Below are 17,631 nucleotides of genomic sequence, written 5' to 3'. Positions count from 1 at the left end.
CTGCTGAACTCTTATCAAGCTGAGCCTGTAACTACAAAGGTAAGAGGCCGCCTAATAGCAGGACAACTGATCTGGCCCATTAAGTGCCTACAACAAACTGTTATTAACGGGAGAAATGTGAATTATGTGCATAACTTTGAAATCTTAGATCCATTAAATAGTTTAAGAACATTTTATAGCTATTTCTGCATGAAAGCAAGTCTGGAGTTCAATTTTTAAATTCTAACACAGGAAGCAATGCCAACCTGAGATTATTAACCTGCTCAGTTGAGGAAAAACACCAGAGACACGAAATTACCTCTGAAACGGTTTTTATTCAGAGAGGAGTTCGCAGCCCCACGCACTTCGGGCGTAAGGTAGCCAACTCCCAATTTGTCGGTTTACAAAGGTCATACTTATACCCAAAAGCAGGGTACTACATTCACAAGTATGGTTACCGATTCGAATTCATCAATTGATTGGCTATTACATAGCTAAGCACGCGAAATACTCGGAATAAGCATAGACGCAAGCATAATACTCAGAATGGGTATGGGCGCAAGCAAAACACTCAAAATAGGTATATAGCTCAAAATACTTTGCCAAACACTCTGTATTGTGGTCGCAGGTTCCCTTTTCTTTGTGGTTGCCACCTGCTATCTGGAATCTTATCTTAGCTACTTCCCCAATAACGTATCCTCTCACTGATCCTAACTACATATTTTGCTACATTTGCCCCTTACCCTCTTCACATTCTCAGCAAGTGCTGTGTGTTGTAGAGTAATGCAGATCATGCAGTGATATAATGGAAGGGTGCAGTTAATAATTCCTACATGGGAAATGGATTGATTCGCAAAACACCATGAAGAAAATCAAGTGCACTTCCTACGTCACACATCCTGGTCTATTGAAACATGGTCAAGTGAAGCATGTGCCATTTCATGTGGCCGGCCCCTTTATAAAGTTCTGATTTTTGTCACAATTTGTTCCTGACAAAATCCACTGTGTCACTCTGGATATGAGTGGGGTGAGGAAATTGCAGATGAATGGCCATTTCCATGGCATCTATTTTGTACACGCTTGAGGCACAGCCAGAGGCCAGTCTTGGTAATTTAAAGTACAAGAGGAACAAGTTGTGCTGGAAGAATAGCTTTTCCTGTGCATCATTTTACTCTGTATTTTAGTATAAAATCTTGCAGTATACTGCAATGCTTCAAATTGCATTTGAAAAAAAATAAGTTCAATGCTTTAATACCTCTGAAGTAAAATTGATATACTGTATTAGATAATAGTAGATTTGATGTCAAACAGATCGGTTGTGGAAAAAGTCATACATCCACATGATTGACTTCAGAAATTTAATTTGAAATACAGTTCATAAATGTTATTTTCTTCCCTCGTGGGTCTAAATATTTCCTTTCTGTATGAAAACAAAGACAATGCATTAATATTTATGTTCAGTGGTGAATGAGAATTAAATTAATTAACTTTTATGTGATTGACAAGAATAATGAATTTATTGTAAGAAGTTGCATTACGGTACATGTAGCCAATTATTTCAGTTTATCAGAGAGCCCTTTATATTTTTATCTTGATTTTAGTGAGTGTCTGTGCTTGGCACATCTCAAAACATCCATTGATTTTCTTTTAGGACCAAGTAATTCTTATCAAAAGTAAGAGGGATGTAGTCTACAGTGATATAATGTACTGTTTGAATGCAAAAGAGAACGCACAAACTGCTTGGTTAAATGGTAGCATTAACAAGGATAACTATGAGATGCAGTTTATAGGAAAGCAGATGGATTATACATTCAAAATAATTAATACTGGATATAAAAATAATGAATTGAGTCAAGGAGCAAAGTGATTGTAGATTACAGAAAAGTAGTTCATTTCAAGCAACATTGCAGGTTAAATAATAATTTAATAGAATAGAGAACAGAAGACTATTTAGCACTCCACAATCAATCTCACCATCCTAAATAGTCTATAACCCTCCATTTTTCTTAGATCTATGTGTCTTATTTCAGATTATCTTAAATGCCCCAATTGTACCAGCCTATAGCACCACCCCCACACTGCTAAAAATACTGCCACTAAAACTGTATACCATCTTCAATCTTGATCTTCGAAACTGTATCATTTCACACTTTTCTGGATTGAACTCCATCTGCCACTTCTCTGCCCAACTCTGCATCCTGTCTACTTCCAGTTGTAACCTACCACAACACCAATCTTCACATCATCTGCAAACTTACTAACCCGTTCTTCCACTTCCTCATCCAGCTCACTTAAAACTTCACAAAGAACAGGGGTCCCAGAACAGATCCCTGTGGAACAGCAGTAGTCACTGACCTCCAGACAGAATATGCTCTGTGTACAACCACCCTTTGCCTTCTATGGGCAAGCCAATTCCAAATCTATGTAGCCTTGTTTCCATGAATCTCTTGCCTCATGACTTTCTGGATGAGGCTATACCATGGGGAATCTTGTCAAATGCCTTATTAAAATCTAGCAGACCAGGCAGCATCTATGGAAAAGAGTAAACGGTCAATGTTTTGGGCTGAGACACTTCATCAGGACCAAAAAGGTAGGGGGAAGATGTCGGAGTCTGACCATCCACAGCAACACCAATCTTTATGTCATCTGCAAGTCAGATTCTGACAGTTTTCCCCTTCCTATTGAGTCCTAATGAAAGGCCTCAGCCTGAAAGGTCAACACTGTACTCTTGTCCACAGGTGCTGCCTGACTTGCGGAGTTCCTCCAGCATTTTGTGTGTGTTCCTTTGGATTTCCAGCATCTGCTGAATTTCTTTATTAAAATCCATATACACAATCTCCACTCTACCCTCATCACTTTTAAATCTGAATCAAGCTCGTAAGGCATGACATCTGTCACAAAGCAATGCTGAACTGACAATGCTTCTCCAAATGCTCAAATACTATGCCTAAGAATCCTCTCCTATAGTTTACCCACTACTGATTTTAGATTTACTGATCTAAGTTCCCACAGTTATCCCAATTATACATCTTGAACAAGAGAACAACACGTGCCATCCTCCAGTCCTCCAGGACCACTCCTGTGGCTAGAGAGAATGCAAAGATCATCAACAACTTCCCACCAATCTCTTTGCTCTCTTCTCTTAGCAACCACCATATATTCTGTCCATCACCAGGGATAATCTCTCCTATCTATCCTAATGCTTTTTCAGAGGCATTTCTGATAACAAAGCATTGGATTTGGTCCTATAGTATCGAATTCAGAAGCAGCGAAACTTTTAGTAGGAACCTGTTGAAGCTTCCAGTAAGATGGTGACATGCTCAGGTGCACTGGCTTCTCCAGAGCCAACCAAAGGTGTTTTTGTCTTTTTCAAGTATCTTTTTTTTACGATTGCAAGACGCTGCTGGACATTAAGAACTTCAGGTACTGCAGGTCTACCCCATTAGCAAGTTACTTGATAGTGGGAGATCTGATACGGACTGTGTAGCTGCCTGCTATAGAAAGGTCGTAGACAGTGCGTGAAGGTGGTGTGCAGTCTAACTGTGAGTGACTTGTCTTGGACATTTTTGTTGTGATCGCAAGACCATGTTGGACATTGGTAATGTAGAATACTGCAAGTCTGGTTCACTGACTTGCGGGCGAGACTGTTGGCATGGGCACTACGTGGCCTCGGTTATAGGGCGGACTGGGTACCATACTGTTGGCTTGCCTGTTGCAGCCACCCAGGAGAGGAAGTGCCAGAGGCACTGTTTGGTGGCATCCATGCTGGACTGAGGGCATACCCCTCCTGTTGGAGCTGCTCTCCAGTGTTCGCTCGGTGGAAAGCACGGTGGAGCACGTGTGCACGTACACCTGTGAAGTGCTGAGGGCTTGTTCTTTCTGACAATCATCCGTGTGCCATCAATCTGCAGAACATGTCATGCAGGTAATTGGGCTACATCGTAATTTTTCATGTGACTGTTTACTGCTATCTTATGTGCTATTTATCCCCAGTACTGTGTATGTATATTGGTATATCTGTGTATGTTCTTGGCCCCACAGCAATGCAATTTAATTTGGCTGTATTCATGTATGACTGAATGATAATTAAATTTGAAATTGAGCTGCACTTGAATTATGCTTAGTAATGTTTGCTGTGTTATAACATGTATTTTTACTGGATAATTAACCAGTGATGATTGCCAGTGCTGAAAGATAAGTTATTGGGAATAATTAAAATAATGGACCTCTTATCCCTCCCTTAAAAGACATTTAAAGGATACCTTGTTTGAGTTTGTTAAAGTTATTAATGGCTTAAAGGATAGATGTGGTGAGAATGTTCCCAAGGGCTATAGATACAAAAAGAGATTGTAAAAATCATTAGAAGTAAGAAGAAACTGGAGAGACTGGTTAGAATAACACACACAAAATGCTGCTTTGGCCTGAAACGTCGACTGTACTCTTTTTCATAGATGCTACCTGGCCTGCTGAGTTCCTCCAGCATTTTGTGGGTGTTGCTCGGACTTCCAGCAACTGCAGATTTTCTCTTTATACTACAGGGAGGTGTTGATAAACAAATACCTCTGATGTTAACAGAAGAGGGCAGTTTGACTTCATTAGAGTTTGTGAGTAGAAAAAAAGTACGAAGTCTAAGAAAAGTAGTTGGAAGGAGAGATTTTTGGATGGTTTAGTTGTGGTGAAAGGCCTGTCTGGTGCTTTATGTTTGTTACTCCATGAATTTAGCAAGTCTAGTGGTTGAGAAATTGAACAGATTTTATCTATTTTCACGGATGTTAACATAAAAATCCAGGTTGAAAATGACTCTGGATGGAATGGAATCAGTAGACAAATAATGCAGAAAGTAACAGAACAGGAAACTAATGAAGTTTTTAAAAAGTGCTTTTGGAGATAATGGATATACGTACTAACTGTCACCTTCCAAATTTCAACAGATTCTTTAACTGTTCCTGTGAATCAGAAGGTAGCACGTGTAACCCCCAATATTTAATAAAGAAGTGAGAGTGAAACAGGGAACTATAGACTGTCATCCATAGTTCGGTAAATGGTTTAGTCTATTATTAAGGAAGTGATAAATGGGCACTTAAAAAATAATTGGATTACACAAAGTAGGCATGGAATAATGAAAGAAATTATGTTTGGCAAACTTGTTAGTTTGAGTGGTAACCAACTGATGTGTAACAGCAATAGCTAATACTAGAGGGCTATTTATAAGGTGATTGGAGGAAAGAGGTAGGATTTATTTTTACACAGGAAGTAAGTGCACAGAACAAGCACACTGTTGGGCTGATGCTGGAAGCAGATATATGAGGGACATTTAAGAATCCCTTAGATAAGCACATGGATGAAAGAAAAATGGAGGTCTATGTGGTATGGAAGGGTTTGGTTGATCTTGGAATAAGTTAAAAGGTCAGTACAATATCATGGACCAAAGGCCCTGTGCAGAGCTGTACCAATCTGTTTTATGTCACATTGGGACTTCTAAATGACCATTTTGACTTCTCATCTTGGGTCATTAAAACTGGAGTAGGTAAACTGGGGTTGTAAGGTTGTGTGGATTAAGGATTGATAAGTCTGTGAACAATAGGAATAAATGGGTCCTATTTGGGTTGGGAGGCTGTGGTGAGTGGTGTAGCAGGAATTCATAGATTGATTTATACTGCATAGAAACATGTCCTTTGGCCTAACGCCTATAATGATTAAGATGCCTTTCTATGCTAATCCAATTTGCATATACGGTACTTGGCCTAAGTCCTTCCAAGCCTTTCTATGTACCTGTTGTAATTGTACCTGCATTCGCCACTTCCTCAGGCAACTCGTACTACTGCGTACCCATCACCCTTGATGGGTTGGTGATGGGCCTGAGCTGTTCCCAGTCTTATCATAAGGAGGCAACAATTCAGGACTGAATTGGGAAGAAATTTCTACATGGAAGATGGTGAATAATTGTAATTCACTGTTAACAAGGCTGTGGCATCTCAGTCATTGAGTATTTGAAGGCAAAGCAATAGAATTTTATATATCAAGGTTATTGGGGAAAGTGGTAGTGGGTAGATAGATCAACTGTGCCTATAATTTCTTCAAATATACCTTGTGGGATTTGTTAATTACTGTCAATCAAATTCCTGACTTTATAAATTAACTAATGCAAAACTGAAGCTGTACTGTTGGAATACTAATTTTGAATATGTTCATTCTTCCTTTATTCTGCCTCATAATTTAACTGACCTTAAACTGGAACTGCTGTTGACTGGCTGTTCGTCCAGTGCCTCTTTTATGATTGCGCCCTCATCTTGTTCCCATGCGACCCAGATGTTACCTTCACTGCCACATATCAATTCACTCTGTTGGCAAAGTTCATTGGATGTTTAATAAACAAAAAATGGCTAGTAAGTGCCCTGCCACAGCAAAATTTACAGATAGAATAGTAATTTAGAACTTCCTTAAAGATTTTTTTTCAGCTTAGTCGAAGTTTGATAACTAAGCTATCAAACTGGCTCCATATTTAATAAATTAAATTCTGGATAAATGATTAGATTGAAATTCAAAAGCATTGGCTGCTTAGCTTTGCAGTTAAGCTTCAGTACATTGTAGTGAAATAGCCACTTGTTCTCATCTAATCTCCTCAATGTATTTTTTAAAATGTCCAATTTCTCCTGTAACTTGTAGCTTAAAATTCTGATAACGTCGCTGTTAGGAAATGGAAATATATTCTCAATCTCTTCTATTAGAGAAATCATAAGGGTTAGACTGACTCATGAGAAGCACTCATATATTTCCAAAAAATTGCTAGGGAATGTTTGATGCACTTAATTTTCCAATGTACCCATTTTATAATTTCAATCATCAATAATAAGAGATTTGAACTATTTCAGGGAGTCTGTTACCATTGCTCCATTACTCTATGGATACATTTGCTTTTAATGCCAACTTCTTATAACCCGGATATCTCAAAGCAATGTGCATGATTAACTTGGTTTCCATTGACTGTTCAAACAGTAAGATTGCCCTCATCAAAGTGAGGAATATCCTGAGAAAGGAAGTGTCCTATATACTAAACCCCTTTGAAATTCTGATCGGTTTTCAGTAAAAGGTCAGGAGCAGCTCCAGCAAAAGGAAGCCTGCGGTCTCGAAATGAGCCACTGGTGAGGTTTGTTCGTTCTCATGCTTGAATGCAGTGCAGGGATTGGAGGTTTATTGCCTTGAAGAGAAACTCCTTTGAAATTAGTGCCAGCAAATTTCGCTTGAAACCAAATTAAAATTGAAAGTTAAGCTTGTGTTGGCAGCATCTAATGTTACAGAGGGAGCTATGATAACTATGTAAAATTTCTCCTCTTAGCAATTTGAATGCTATAATAGTCAAACATAGTAGAAAGAAGCAGTTTAATTCGGGTAGATATTTCTGAAGTCAGGCGTCTTTAACGCATGTGTTGTTGTTATGCTCACATCACAAGTTCTAGTGACATATGAGATTGGAGATAGTGGAATCTGGAGCAAAATACAACCTGCTGAAGGAACTCTGTCAGTCAGGCAAGATACTAAATGTTTTGTGTTGAGACCCCTCCTTAGAACTGCGTGTGTAGATCTTAAGACATAGGAGAAGAATCAGGCCATTCAGCCCATTGTGTCCACTCCACCATTTGATCACGTCTGATATATTTTCTCTCAACCCCATTCTCCTGCCTTCTGCCTGTATCCATTGACATCCTTACTTATCAAGAACCTGTCAACCTCTACTTAAAATATACCCAGTAACTTGCCTTCCACAGCCATGTGTGGCAGTGAATCCCACAGATTCATCATCCTCTGTCAAAGAGAAATCCCTGCTTATCACTGTTCAAAAGGGACGTCCTTCTACTCTGAGGCATTGGCCTTTGATTCTAGGCTCTCCTAGTGTTGGAAACATCCTCTCCATGTACACTGTATTTAGGCATTTCAATATTTGGTAGGTTTCAATGAGACCAAACCCCAAACCCCCTTCTTCAAACTTCAACAAGTACAGGTCCAAAGCAATCAAATGTTCCTGATACATTAACCCTCTCATTCCTGGAATAATTCTTGTAAACCTCTTCTGGACACTCTCCAATGTCAGCACATCCTTTCTTAAACATGGAGTCCCAAGCTGCCTACAATATTCCTAACGTGGTCTGAACAATGCCTTATAAAGCCTCATATTACACCCTTGCTTTTATATTCTAGTCCTCTCAAAGTGAATGCTAACATTGTATTTGCCTTCCTTAATAGTAACAAAACCTGCAAGCTAACCTTTAGGGAATGCTGCACAAGGACTCCCAAGTCCTTTTGCACTTCTGATTTCTGAATTTGCTTCCCTTTTATCCTTCTGTGGGTGCTTCCTCAACTCTACTTGCCATTCCCCCCAATCTGTCTTTGTATCATCTATCATCTGTAAGCTTAGCTTTGTAGCCATCTATTCTGTCATCTAGATCTCTAACGTATAGTGTGAAAAGTAGAGGACTGAACGTTGCAGCAGCTAACCAGAAAGGGCTTCCTTTATTCCCATTCTGCCTCCTGTCAGTCAGCCAATCTTGTCCATGCTAGTATTGTTCCTGTAATACTTGCTTAGCAGGCACCTTGTCAAATGCTTTGTGACATCAAAATAACAATGTCCACTGATTCTCCTTGGTCTATCCTGTCTATTATTTCCTCAAAGAATTCCAACAGATTTATTAGGCAAGATTTCCCCTTGAGGAAAACAGGTTGACTTCAGCCTCTTTTACTGTGTGCCTGCAAGTACTCTGAAACCTCATCCTTAATAATAGGGTCTAACATCTTGCCCACGAAGATGTCGGGTTAACTGGCCTATAATTCTTTGTCTTTTGCCTCTGTCCCTTCTTAAACAATGGAATCCCATTTATGACTTTTCAGTCCTCTGGAAGCATTTCAGCATTTAGTGATTCTTGAAAGATCACCACTGATGCCTCCACAATGTCTTCAACTACCTCCATAAGTTGACCCTGAACAATGGAGGCTTCACTAATATGTACTCCACCTTGTGGCTACTGTTCGGAGCCTCTATATAACTCTCATTAGGGTCTTTTTACCCTTGCAGTTTCTTAACACAACTCTACTCACAAAGATTCTTCATCTTTTGATCCTATGTCACTTAAAAGGGAGGAGGCTGTCTTGGTAACAAGGGGGGCAATTGGGGGAAATTACAGGTTTAGTTTCAATAAATTAATTATTTATTATAAGCATTTGATCCTCAGTGCCTCGTAATTGATTACAGTCACCCCTCCCTTGCTAACCCACTGTTCTCTTAGACTTTGCTCAAAGCCAATTATAGTTGAAAAGCAATCTGACACTTCTGAGTTTCAAAGGTTCATTTATTATCAAAGTGTACATCTCTGGAATTCTTCTTCTCCGGATAGCCATGAAACCAAGAAAGAAAAGAATGGCAGCACAATCAATGACCTCTAAACCCCACCCCAGCACAAAAAAAATGGGACAAACACATTGGCCCCCAAATACCCCACCCTTGCACAATAAAACTAGAAAGATCGGGTGAAAAACACAGAATATAAAGAACTATAAGACTGGGGGAGAAGGTCTAAGGTCAAAGTCCATATCCAAAACTCGGAAAACCTGGGTAACATTTTCCGAACAGTAGGCTGTCCCCTCTCGGATTGCAGAGCGATCTGCAGCGATCGCAAGGCAGGCAGTCAGTGCTCACCTTCCACATTCGTCTCAATGGTTCAATCTTCCTCGTCGCTTTGATTAGCAAACAAAGGAAGGTTTAATTGGTGAAATGGAGTTGAACAATGACTCTTGCCCTGTCCCGCTGCCTTCTCACCATGAAGTTCGTGCACGCTGCCGCTTGTCTCCCACAATCCTCTCAGAGGCAGCAGTGCACTGGAACATCCAAACAGTCTCCAAACTTCCGCATTCGCTCGATGTTTCAATCCCCGCCTTTACTCGGCGAAATGGAGTTGAACATCAGCTTGTGCCTGTCCTGCAGCCCCCCCGAGCTTGCCCCCTCTGCCTCCTGGAATCCTGTTGGAGTCTGCAGGGACACCCAAATGATCTCCAAAGTGTAAATCACAGGGTCCAACAGTTCCTGAATCACATCGAAGGTGAACAACAAATGTAAAAGCCATAAAAGAAGTGAAATGTATGATTTCATGATCTATCTAGATGTTGATTGAAGGAGTGTTGTATGCAGGCGCTATCTTGTCTATTGCCATATCATGAGAGATCTGAACTGAAGAAGTTTTTTTACTGGACCTGGCCTGTGCATTATTAATCATATAACAATTACAGCACGGAAACAGGCCATCTCAGCCCTTCTAGTCCGTGCCGAACGCTTACTCTCACCTAGTCCCACCGACCTGCACTCAGCCCATAACCCTCCATTCCTTTCCTGTCCATATACCTATCCAACTTTTTTAAAATGATAATATCAAATTTTAAATGACAATTATTGCTGTTCACCACTGTAGCACAATGTTAGCTAGTAACACTACTACTAATTCCCATACTCTAATTATGCAGTGTTGCAGTTTCTGAGAATTAGGGTACAGCGTTCAATGAGGTAGAGTTCAGAACCTGCCTTTTTGAATGATCTTGACCGCATTTTTCTAGCCCACGGCCCAACCGAGATATCGCTGCCCCACTTTGTGTACCTTCAGGCAGAGTCAAGTTTTGCCTGAGCTATGATGAAGTCATAGTTCTCCCCTTTACTGATTGCAGCATTTGCTGTTGAACTTAAACAGCAGGAGATTTATTGTGGTTGTTAATCATTACAAAAATGGCAGAAGCAAGCCAAACAAAGGAAGTGTAAACAGTATAGTGTGGAGTATATGAACAATGGATTTATACCAGCCCCAGTAACCAACAGCAGCCAATGTGTCAGCTGTGTGAAAATGATTTTTCAAATGAGGCATTGAAACTGTCCAGGTACCTTGAACATTTGAAGAGAATTCACTCTGATAAAGCATACAAGAATTTAGCTTATTTACAGTCACTTCAAGAAAACTTTCAGAAATGGAAAACACTTCAAAACAAGTTTGCCAGCACATCACAATAAAACTGTGATGGTTTGCATGCTTTGTACAACATTTCATTGCTCCATTTCTAAATCTGGAAAGCCTCATACAATGACAGAGGAGCTAATACTACTAGCAGCAAGGGCGGTTTTGCCTAAGTGATTCTGCTCAGCCACAGCTCTGTTCAAAGACAATTAGATGAAATGTCTGAGAATGTGCAGCATACTTAAAATAGCAGAATTTGCTCTGTGGTTGGTTGAGTCAACTTTGCTGGCGACAGATCTCTGCGTCTTGGTTCTGTTGGCTTTATAAAAGATAAAAGCATGGTTTGAATTGTTATTTGCAAGGGGTCTAGAAACCGAGACAAAGGGTGAGCCTATATCTTGGGTTATTGAGCAGTTTTTCAAAGAGAAGGACATTCTGCTCATCAACCTTCTTGCTTGTGCAACTGATGGGGCACCATCCGTGGCAGGATGCCACCATGAGGTTATTGCCTTCTTGAAAAAACTCTGTAATTCACAGACAACATCTAGTTGTTTAAAAAAAACCAAGTGATTGGCAGCGCAAATCATTAAATACTGTTATCACAGTAATAAATAAAATCAGGTCCCGTGTACTCAATTCTCAGTTGTTTTGAGAGCTTTGTATAGAGACTGGTGAGCAGGTTCAACGCTTGCTGTTGCACACAGACGTCAGATGGTTTGCAAACAGAAACTGCTTGAGACAATTTTATGCACTTTTTGAAACTGTGATAAAATTCTTTGAAGACTCAAATGTTTTATTCCAGAGTCAACTCCAGAATATTAGGCATGGCATTGCTGATTTGTCAGAAACATTTGCAAAGATTAAAGGAATCAATCTTCAGTTGAATGGAAAAGTGAATTTTATCAAAGTCAAGTCAGTCATCTCCACGTTTCTGTATAAATTAACTCTATTTTAAAGTGCAACATTGGCTGTCACGACCTTTTCCAATTTCTGAGCTTCTCTGAGGTTGAAGAGAAAGAAAAAATATCGTCAAGTATAATGTGCCCACCTGGGTGAGCTGCATAAAGACATATTAGATATCAGGATCTTCTGTTTTTTTAAAAACTTTTTTTATTGAGTTTTCAAATAATTACAGAAATAAAAGAAAATATATGAAAAAAAATATATATACCCATCCCCCCTCCCCTTAACCCCTCCCCCCTAACATCCCTATAGAAAAAAAAGAAAGAAAGAAAAAAAAGAAAGAGTGCCTGGATATCGGAAGATCCCCACATGCTCCATGGAGTTCGTAATAACTTTAGTATATATATTTATTTCTTTCTCCAAATAACTAATTATTTCATCTTCGGAGCACCTATATATTTAATCCTGTCTTTTGTAAATAAGGGCGCCAAATTTTCAAAAATGTTTCATATTTATCTCTTAAATTATAAGTAATTTTTTCAAGTGGAATACAGCCATAAATTTCCTTCTTCCAACGATCTATACTTAAGTATGTATCCGATTTCCAAGAAACTGCAATAGCCTTTTTGGCTACTGCCAGTGCAATTTTTATAAATTCTTTCTGATATTTATTCAATTTGGGTTTCGGTTTTATCCCTTCAATATCGCCTAGTAAAAATAATATTGGATTATGTGAAAGTTGTGTTCCAATAATTTGTTCCAATAGAACTCTTAAATTTGTCCAAAAAGGTTGAATTTTAGAACAAGACCAAGTAGAATGTAAAAAAGTACTGATTTCTTGGTTACATCGGAAACACTGATCGGATAAATTTGGGTTTAATTTATTTATTTTTTGTGATGTAATATATAATTGATGTAAAAAATTATATTGCACTAATCTTAATCGGACATTTATTGTATTTGTCATACTATCAAGACATAGTCTTGACCAATTTGTTTCTTCAATTTTAATATTCAAGTCACTTTCCCATTTTTGTCTTGACTTATGGACTCCTTGTTTAATTGCCTGTTTTTGAATCAAGTTATACATACAAGAAATAAATTTTTTAATCTTTCCTTTTTGAATTAAAGTTTCTATTTCATTAGATTTCGGCAATAACATTGTTTGACCTAATTTTTCTCTTAAATAAGCTCTTAGTTGGAAGTAACAAAAAAGAGTGTTGTTTGATACTTTATATTTATTCTTTAATTGATCAAATGACATTAATATACCTCCTTCAAAACAATCTCCTATATATCTAATCAGGATCTTCTCTTGATCCAAAGTCCAGGTTAGGATATAAATCCATTCCTGAACACTTGTAATGAGAAATTAACAGGAAGGATGGCGGAAGAACCGATCTCACTACAAAATGACTTTGAGCTGAAATTATAGCAAGACATTTGAAAGAAATCTCTGAACACTATCCTGCATTGTAGGAAAAGGTCAAGATGTTCTTTATTGCCTTTCCAACATCATTTTTAGCGGAGTGTCACCTTATTTCTTTCAAAGCAACAAAACAGACTGCAAATTACTGAACGTGGAGATCTGGGACTCCTTCAGAGTCGCATTCAGCCTGATGTTGAGAAGCTGGTATCACTGCATCAAGCCCATCCATCTCATTGAAAATTAAAAGAGCAATGACATAATGAATAGTTGGATTACTAATCTACACTCTAAAAATGTTGATGAAAATTGGTTTTGCTATTACTAAAGAAATAATTTTATTTTCAGCTTTAAATGTATTTGAATTTTTTTTGCAATTATTGTCATTGCTTTGAATGCGTGGTTCCTATTTTCCTTCACTGTGCATCCATAAATCAAAATTCTTTATAGTTTTTATGTAATGGCTGGAAAAGGAGAGGGGTGCCCCGGGGATGTGATCTGGAAGCCAAGGGAGTGGTAACCACTGTTTGGGAGCCACTGTTCTGCAGTGTTGTCATAATCAAGTACAGTTTTATAAATCTTGTTATCAAAGTGAAATTTGGTTTATTCTACAATACATTAACCTAACAAGTTCCTATATTTATAAATCTAATACCTTGAGTGAAGGATGGATCATGCATCATCCTACTTTTGACACATTTTAGCCTTTGGACCAACTTTGCAATGAATGATCTTAAAGAAGCAACAATGCTTTTTTTTTGATCAGCCTGAATTGTTAAGGCTTTGAAAACTTGTAATGAAATAACTTGCATTTAGTATAGCATTTCTTCTCTGAATCCAGATTAGAAAAGCTGGCTTTGTTTACATGCTTTTGTGATTGTAGGCTTTTCATAGGAAGATCCTCATGTATGACTTGTTCTCACTCTGGGTCTGTAGGTTTTGAGGAGGTTGATGAAGCCAACGTAGGGTCTGTAAACACTGGTACACATGGGCAAGAGTTGCTTGATGGTTACATGTGTGGGTAGATTGGGTGGTGGTGCTCTCCTCACACCGTTTATGTTGGACTTGAGCGGGCCTGAGTATTTCAGTGTCTCCCTTCATTGAAAGGAAACTTCTGAGAGTAGTTTGCCTTTCCCAAAGTTTGCGTTCTTAATGTAACTGGTAATCAATAGCAGTAAAACAGAATACTTACTGTGCTGAGGATGGAACAGAAGATGGCAATGCCATGATCCTTGATAGTCTGGTAACACAAACAAGCTGTATTGGAAATTCAACGGGGAATTGCAGTACAAAAATCATAGCTGCAAACAACACAAACTGTAAGGTCTGTTTTCTCCTAATCATAAATGAACAGGTCAATAACGGATTAGAGCTTAGACTTTGACCATGCACATCTGCTTACTCGATGTACAAGTCTCTAACATCAGTTTACTCATTTCAATAAGGTGCTCTTGTGCAATATTGTGCACAAATATAGCATACATGTACATTAGAGTCATCCAGTTGTATCAGCCATTTCTTTTGGTGTTTCCACTACCTTTGTATTGTCACATTGATTGTCACCCAATCATGGAAAAGTAACTTTTTTTTACCTCCAATATGATAGCTGCATTTTCTTGTTATCTTTGTATCCATTTTTTTATCTCTCCAAGTTCAGCCAAAATGTTTGTAGTGAAAACAGAAAATGCCGGAAGTACCCAACAAGCCAGACAGCATCTCTGAAAAAAGAAGCCCAGCTTATGTTTTGGGTCAAAGGTTTTTATTGTTTGCAGTCATGGCTTTTGTCCTGCAATTGCCTGTTGGATTTCTGTGACAGCTTGTTAGTATTACAAGACTATCAAGGAATTGTCATCTTTGGTTCCATCCGCTGCACAGTAGGCATTCTGTTTCACTGCTATTGATTGCCTGATTCATTAAGGAGAGTGGATCACCATGATGTAAGAGTGAAACCTAACCTTAGATGAACTTCTGTGTAGCAAAGGTTCACATTGTGTGTAAGGTATTTTCCAAATCTTGTTAAATCTTAGTTTTGCACTGAGTTGGGGCATTACTGCTTAAGATGCTGTTTACTAGGCTGTCGCAATTGAAGATATTTTAACTTCAGGAAGCATTTGGTGATAAGTTTTGTCTTTCCTGCCACTTTTAACTTCTGTCTATTCATCATACTCTGTTACAGGATGGCAAAGTATTGCTACCAGCAATGGATTTACTAAAACAAGCTACTTCCAAAACTCTTGATTTACCACCTTAATCCTGTTATCTGTGCTTAGCAAAATAATCTATTTTGATCCAGCTCACAATATTACTATGCAAACACGAGGAAATCTGCAGATGCTGGAAATTCAAACAACAACACACACAAAATGCTGGTAGAACACAGCAGGCCAGGCAACATCTATAGGGAGAAGCGCTGTCGACGGTTCGGGCCCAGACCCTACTGTTACTGCTTTGGACTGTATTTTAAAGTGTGATTTCAAAATAAACAAACTCTTGGGTAAATTATTTAAACACAATGTATCTGTTGCTAAAACTACAAGTGAAACAATTTGATTTTTGTGAATCTGAATTTATAGCCTTAAAAGGAATACAATATCACCCCCAGAAAATGTTAACAAAAGAAATAGTACTGTCACACAAGCTGTTGAACAAATTACAAATTCATTAGAATGTTTTCTGTAACTTTTCTTGCAGTGTCCATTGAATTTGCCAAAGATCCGTTCCACTTCTGCAACACATCCTGCTCCATCCTGTCAGGAGTTGACATCCTTGGGTTTGCTCTTAGTTGAGCTCCCGCGTGTGATTTGATTCCATACCTCTTCCTGCTGCCTTCTGTTGACTGATCTCTACTCATGTAAGAGATTGTTCCTAAAAGGTAAGTGCCTCTCTTCTATGCTGGACTGTTTCTTTGCTCGGGCTTCCATCTTGTAGTTTCAAGTTTTAGCTCAGTTTATTCTATTTAATCAATTTACCTGCAGATACATTACTTGTCTTGCCCTCCTGCCTCCAGCATAATTTGTCTTGGCTTCTTTTGTGTAACTTAACTCCTGGCTCCATCACAGATATCAAAGCTCTGGCTGCTCCTCAGTCACTATAACCTCACTTCATTCCCTCTGTTGCTTTTTCCTGTTGAAAGTTTTAGAACAGTTTCATCTAATCAGTCTTATCTTTCATGTTGTTTCTCTGTCAGTCTCGAGGATTTAAAGTTACTTGGGAGAAAATTAGCAGGGGATTAAAACAGATGTTGTTTCTGGTGGTTTTAAATTGCACAAAGGTGCAAGCAAACTAATCTGAAGCCAGCATTGAACTAGAATGCGTCAGGTTTTAGTAATGTGGTTATTTCTTGCAGTGAAGCTATATAACAAGGGTTTTTTTTATTGTATGTGGTTGTATATGGTTGATTTTTGTCTTGCTCTGGGTCAGGAAAGAAAAATGTCAATTTTTCTTTAAGATTAAATGAAGATCAATCAAGTTTGATATTGTATTACTAAAATGGTTTCAATACTTATGCACATTTAACAACTTCATGAAAAATTGCATCAAAACAATAGGTTGCTTGAATGTATTTGCCCCTCCTTTTTCTCTTGAGATCTCTTGAAACTGACCTGCATCTCTGGATGACCCTGTAGTCCCAGTCTCTGAGACTAGCATCTGAGCATCCTCCAAGAGGTCTAACCCACCTCGTCCAGATAGTGTAGCTGGCTCAGAGCTATAGATCTGTGCGGACCAATTAGCTGGAGTATTCACAGATATAGTCAACGGCTTGCTTCCTTGGATTGAGATTCCTGCATCTTTCGTATTGGTGTCCACGAGGGTCATGATGACCTGCCTCAATCTAATAGTGCTTGTGTTAAATTGTAATGAAGTGCGTTAAGAGGTTAGTAATGGTGCAAATCAACTCCTGTTTCAGAGATTACCTGGTTCTGCTTTAATTTGCATTCCACCACAACAGATGCGGTTTCTCAGGCATCTGGAGGACAGGAACTTGTCCATCAGGCTGCTGTTCATTGGCTACAGCTCGGCATTCAACACAGCCATCTCATCCAAACTCTTCATGAAGCTCACAGTCTGAGCCTCTGTACCTTCAGGGAATGAAAGGGTTAACCCTTGAGTGTTTGGCTGTGGCCCTATTCTCGCTGGAGTTTAGAAGATGAAGGGGAGATCACATTGAACCCTACAAAATATTGAAAGGCCTAGATAAAATAGATTGGGGAGGATGTTTCCAATAGTGGGAGAGACTAGGGATCAGTGGGCGTTTCCAACAGTGGGAAAGCCTTGGAACTGAAGGAAGAGCCATAGCAGTATGTCCCTTTCGAACAAAGATGAAGAGGAATTTCTTTA

The 17,631-nt window shown here is 38.8% G+C and overlaps 1 protein-coding gene across 8 annotated transcripts in view; it reads left to right on the top strand.

Annotated features, from left to right (window-relative positions):
• Nucleotides 1-17,631, top strand: part of sema4d (sema domain, immunoglobulin domain (Ig), transmembrane domain (TM) and short cytoplasmic domain, (semaphorin) 4D) — a 192,114-nt gene that overhangs the window by 62,166 nt on the left and 112,317 nt on the right. For all 8 annotated transcript variants that reach the window (XM_073071834.1, XM_073071826.1, XM_073071802.1 and 5 more), the window contains exon 2: nt 15,985-16,165. The gene's annotated coding sequence lies outside the window, so the exon portion shown is untranslated. The remainder of the gene's footprint in view (nt 1-15,984; nt 16,166-17,631) is intronic.

The sequence above is a fragment of the Hemitrygon akajei genome, chromosome 2 (assembly GCF_048418815.1).
Source record: "Hemitrygon akajei chromosome 2, sHemAka1.3, whole genome shotgun sequence".
Taxonomy (NCBI): Eukaryota; Metazoa; Chordata; class Chondrichthyes; order Myliobatiformes; family Dasyatidae; genus Hemitrygon; species Hemitrygon akajei.
The sequence above is the reverse complement of the archived record's forward strand: the minus strand, read 5'-3'. Positions and strand labels throughout refer to the sequence as shown.